This window comes from Peromyscus leucopus, chromosome 3, assembly GCF_004664715.2.
Source record: "Peromyscus leucopus breed LL Stock chromosome 3, UCI_PerLeu_2.1, whole genome shotgun sequence".
NCBI lineage: Eukaryota > Metazoa > Chordata > Mammalia > Rodentia > Cricetidae > Peromyscus > Peromyscus leucopus.
The window spans coordinates 85,060,612-85,066,480 of NC_051065.1; positions in this window are offsets into that span (position 1 = coordinate 85,060,612).

Consider the following 5,869-nt stretch of genomic DNA (forward strand, 5'->3'; position numbering starts at 1 on the left):
TTTTGCTCTAAAAATTTATCAAGTGTCCACAAGATAGACCAGCATCCTTTGTTGCTCAAAGATAATGGGTCTTAGTGTGGCAGGGACTGAAGCTGCCTCTGCTGATTACTATAGCAGTGACTATGAGGTAGACTCTATGGAACAGTTAGCAGCCTGGCTAGTTGATGAGACTGTTAATTGCTAATGCTAAAACAATATTTTCCAATGAGATTAATATCAGGCACACATGACAATATAAATTTGCATTTTGATTAAGGTATAAACTAAAAACTCTCCTTGGACTTGCTATATATACTTCAAGTGTTCAGTGTCCATGTACACTTTTTGGTTAATGTCTGTTGTATAGTAGGGATCGTACACAAACACAAACACCTTCATCTAAGAAGAGTCTATGGAGCAGTGATAGTTTAGAAGCTTATTTTGCTTATTCTCAGTTCAGAGCACAAATTTACCAACTGTTTTTCTACAAGCCTAGGTGACTTCACATGATCTCCCAACTGGCTCAGTTACTGTTGTTCTCAGAGTTGGCTACTGCAAAGTTGTTTGGGGTGAGAGAGATGAGGCTGCACTGTCAGATAGAACCTAGGAATCACTGATACCTTTCCCAACCTCTGCCAGTTTGTCCTACATTTCTTAAGGAATGCTCTCTAATACACACAGTAGTGTTGAGACCTCCTGGGCTTTCCCCCATTCAGATTAGCACATCTATTTTTGTTGTTTATGTTTGAACTATAATTAAGCAGTCATATTGGTGAGGTTTTATAGGTGTAGCATCTTACATTCCCTGGAGACACAGTCTCACAGTAGATGCCCATTCGTTTTTCTCCTTTTGCCCTGACTTTGGTGAGGAAGGAGGGGCAAAGCTTAACCCTCAATGTGTTTGCATTAGGCACCAGTCTTTCCTTGCAAAAGAAGGTGTTTTCCTAGTTATCTTTCTGATAATAATCACATCAAATGAATGAATTAATTGCTTATTGTTAATGTTTGTGTGATCATTACATAGACTCCACTTGGGGCTGTGATGTGGATCCACTCTCCATTGGCTTCCTTATGTCCCAGGCCATGGGATCACTGTCCATTGTAGTGCAAACACTATCACTAATGGAACCCCATCATGGTACAAGTGAAAACCAAATTTGGAGATAAAGAGCATTGTCTCATTCACTTGAACTGATGAACATATGATTTCCAGGCCAGGTTGGTGTGTCTGGAAATCATGCATTTCTGACTACCAGCTTTCTAGACTGAACTAAGCTATCATTCTTGTCCCTAGTAGGGGGCTAATATTGCCTCTTCTGTCTGTCTTACTCATTAGCTACAAAGTGTCACATTCTCCTGAAGTTACTGAGGTTGTAACAACTCTAAACCCATAGTAGTGAGAAAATTCGCTAACATAACTATTGAGTAAAAATCCCAATTTTAGAGGAGGATTACCATCCTTTGATTTATTGTCCAAAAAACCCTTAAAGCCCCTCATAGAATGTGTTATTTTCATTGCTTTTGGTTGCACACCAGAGCTAGATGGCATTTTCTTATTGGTGGAGACATGTTGGTTGAATCTATAGAGAATTCAGATGAGGCCAGAGCTGAAAATTCCACCCAAATGGGTTTTAGCACACAAGGAAGTGCTATGCAAATTACCAATGTTCCTGGTGAAATAGCAGCATGGCTGTTATACATGTAACTCATAATTTTCCAATTAGATCTCAATATATGCATGACAGAGGCTTTCAACTCTCTTTCAGATATAGTATTAAAATCACTTCACTGAAGTACTTCCATATAAATGCAATGTATATTTGATGCATGTAAAACAATGTACATGAGACAATCTTCTAAAAACATAACTAGTTACCAGGAGCAGAGACTTGCCAGAGTATTCTCAAATCCATTGATTATTTTCATTTTCCAGTTTTACTTTTTGTTAAACAATTAAGAAATACCTTCCTAATACTTTCCTTTATTTTCATAGTCACAAGTGAGTAATTCATTTTATTTTGAGTTATGATATTTCATAACTCTTACTTTAAACATTTAAAGGTTAACAAGAAAAAAGATAGACATAAAAAATATGTACTCTCTTATTCTCATCTGAATCCTCAAATCAGCAACAGAATTGGCATCAGCTTTAATCATGTATGATCAACTAGGAAGGAGCAAGCAGCCTGAGTGCTCAATACCCGCAGACTGAACTCAAAACATTCCTCACCATTCCCTCCGATCTACACAGTACTTACAAAGAGTGTCAGGGTTTCGGTTTCGAGTATTGTGCTTCCATAATGAATATTTCACAGCATTCATGAGCCAACACAGTTTGTTTTATTATTTTTGCCCCTTGTGTTGAAGCTATTTCCTGTGACTTCTAACCTAAGAATTCTGTATAATTGTTCCTTCTATGTATACTTCTGCATTTGCATATTGCTCCATAGGGAAGACTATCACTTGCTTGCCTGTGAAAAAAAGTTAAACCTTGACTGTACAGTGTCCTAAATTTGTCTTCTCACAGTGAGGTGACCTCTTTAATTGCTGGGGCTGCTAATATCCTGGATTCCTGGTAAGGACTAAAATATAACGAGAAGAACAATGAAGATATAGGGTGAGCTGTGCAGTAGTCTAAGTCTTTTTGGTCCACATGTGAAATGGCAGGACTTTTCTTCCAGGACAGACATGTAAAATTTAGACCTGTTATAGTAAAGTGTCAGATAGGACAGTATCTATGACACTTGTACTATTTGGACACAAAAATAGAATTTGATTGACTGGTCTATACTACCTTGAGAACCTCTTTAGAGTTCTATACTCACATGTTTTGTTAAAAACTGGTCAACAAATGAGCAATTTATCTATAACATATATATTACTAGAAATATAAAACATGAAGATAATATTGCTCATGATTTTTTACATGAATTCTTTACATGATTGTTACTTCATTCTCATTATTTTAACTTCCATTATGATGTTGTGATGACTCAGACTCCACTTTGTTCCACTGCTGATCACCCATGAAGAGGCAGCCTCTATCACCTACAAGTCTAGCCAGAGACACCTAGATAGTGATGGAAAGATCAGTTTGCATTGGTACCTGCAGAAGCCAGGATAATCACCACAACATTGTCTAGGAGGTTTCCAATTTGGGTTCATAGCAGAAATCTGAGATCCCTGAAAGATCCAGTGGCAGTAGGTGAAAGACAGATTTCACACTCAAAATCACCAGAGTTTAGACTGAGGATCTTGGATCTTATTACTGCATGCAGGATACTTGTGTCACACCCATAGTGATACAGACACTAAAAAAAAATAATTTTACTGGGATAGCCCAGCTGTCAAATGTATTGCTTACCCTAAAAGAAGCACAGCACATTGTGTCTATGTAACATGCTATCTTACCTAAATTTGTTTTATTTTTATCTTAAACTCACTGAGTTATTTGTAAAGGATTCTTTTCCAGATTATGAATTATTGGGTTCTTACAGAGATACACACTTTTAATTTTGATTTATTTTATATCACAAGGAGACCTGGGGGAGTCTGTAGGAGTGCAGCTCCAATCTGCTCCCACATTTTGAAAGGTTTTTAGGTGGAGGAAAGTAAAATTGATAATTGATAGAAAGAGAGACTAGATGATGAGAAGAAAGACAGAAACACATGATAGCTTCAGGAGGGCCTGGGTCCTTTATTGAAAAGGGCTTTTTATACCATGCTAAGCAGAGAGGCAAAAGACCTTCCTCTTGCAAAATCAAAGCACACAATACAGCCAAGTACCCTCCCAAACACCTGGTAAACACACCCATGACCAAATCATTTCCTTATGTAGCCCTGCTAGGTAAATCAAGCTCAGATGCTCTGATCCTGAGTAATCTCACACTAGGGAGCCTCTGTAGGTTTTCACAAACACCAAGTTACACAACTGTAATATATATATATATACAAAGCCTAGGTCAGTCCCATGCAGGCTCTGTGATTGCTTGTTAAGTCTCTATGAGCTCCTATTAGCTAGGTTATTTGACTCTGTGGGATTTCTGGTGATGTCCTTGATCCCTCTGGCTCCTACAATCCTTACTCCCTCTCCTCAGCAGAATTCCTCAAGCTCAGTCTTATATTTTACTGTGGGTCTCCACATCTGTTTCTAGCAATGGCTGCATAAAGTCTGTCTGAGGACTATTGGGCTAGGTAGCAATCTATGAGTACAGTAGAATTTCATTAGGTATAATTCCTAATATTTTTCTTTCCTCCAGTCATGTTTGGTTCTACTCTAGCATTTTTAATGATCATTTTTTTTGTATAGATTGATACCTCTTAATACAATAGAACTTTCACCCATGTTAATTGTATTGGTTAGTTTTCTTAATAAAAAAACTTTGAATGTGGGTCTCTGCATCTGCTTCCATCAGTTACTAGATGAAGATTATTTGATGATAGTTTAAAGTAGTCACCAATCTGATTACAGCTATAGGAGTTCAGCAGAAGAGAGGCAAGAGGTATTATAGGAGCAAGGGTTGGGGAGTAAGGATCATGATGGGAAAACCTACAGAGAGAGATGATCTGAACTTGTGGGAGCTCATGGACACTAGACTGACAACTGGGGAGCCTGCATGGGACAAAACTAGGACCTCTGCATGTGGGCGATAGTTATGTAGCCTGGTCTGTTTGTGGGATACCTGGCGGTGGGACCAGGATCTATCCCTGGTGCATAAGCTGGGTTTTGGGAGCCAGTTCCATATGGTGGGATGCCTTGCTCTGCCTTGATGCGAGGGAAGGGGTTTGATTCTGTCTCAAATGAAGGTACCTGGCCTTGTTGACTCCCCATTGGAAGCCTTATTCTTTCTGAGGAGTGGATGGGGTGGGCTGGGGGAGGAGGAGCAAATGGTAGGAGGGGAGGGATGGGGAACTGTGGTTAGTATGTAAAATGAATAAGAAATAAATTTAAAAAATGAAAAATCCTGTTTTGTAAATATATTTAAAATATAGCCTGGATATACTAAATTGAATTGTTTCTCTCAGTGTTATACTTAGGAAGTGATCTCCTATGCCAATGCGTTCAAGACTGCTTCCTACTTTCTCTTCTAGCAGGTTCAGAGTAGATGGATTTATGTTGAGGTCCTTGATCCACTTGGACTTAAGTTTTGTGCATGGTGGCAGATATGGATCTATTTGCAACCTTCTACACATTGACATCCAGTTATGCCAGCACCATTTGTTGAAGATGCTTTCTTGTTTCCATTGTACAGTTTTGGCTTCATTGTCAAAAATTATATGTTCATAGGTGTGCGGATTAATGTCAGAGTCTTCAATTTGATTCCATTGGTCCACATGTCAGTTTTTATGCCAATACCAAGCGGTTTTTATTACTGTAGCTCTATAGTAGAGCTGTATGTCAGGGATCGTGATGCTTTCAGACGTTATTTTGTACAGGATTCTTTTGACTATCTTGAGTTTTTGTTTTTCCATATGAAGTTGAGTATTATTCTTTCCAGGTCTGTGAAGAATTTTTTTTGATGGGGATTGCACTGAATCTGTAGATTGCTTTTGGTAAGGTTGCCATTTTACTATGTTAGTCCTGCCTATCAATGAGCATGGGAGATCTTTCCATTTTCTGATATCTTCTTCAATTTCTTTTTCAGGGACTTAAAGTTCTTGTCATATAGGTCCTTCACTTGCTTAGTTAGAGTTACCCCAAGGTATTTTATATCATTTGTGGCTATTGTAAAGGGTATCTCTGAATTGGGTTCAAATCGGGCAAATTGTAGTAATCTATATTATTCCTTTTTAAGAACAATAAATCAGCAATATCTATGACCTTGAACTAACAATTATTACAGGGAATCTCATACCTTGGCTTTACAACACACAATATTATCATTGCTAG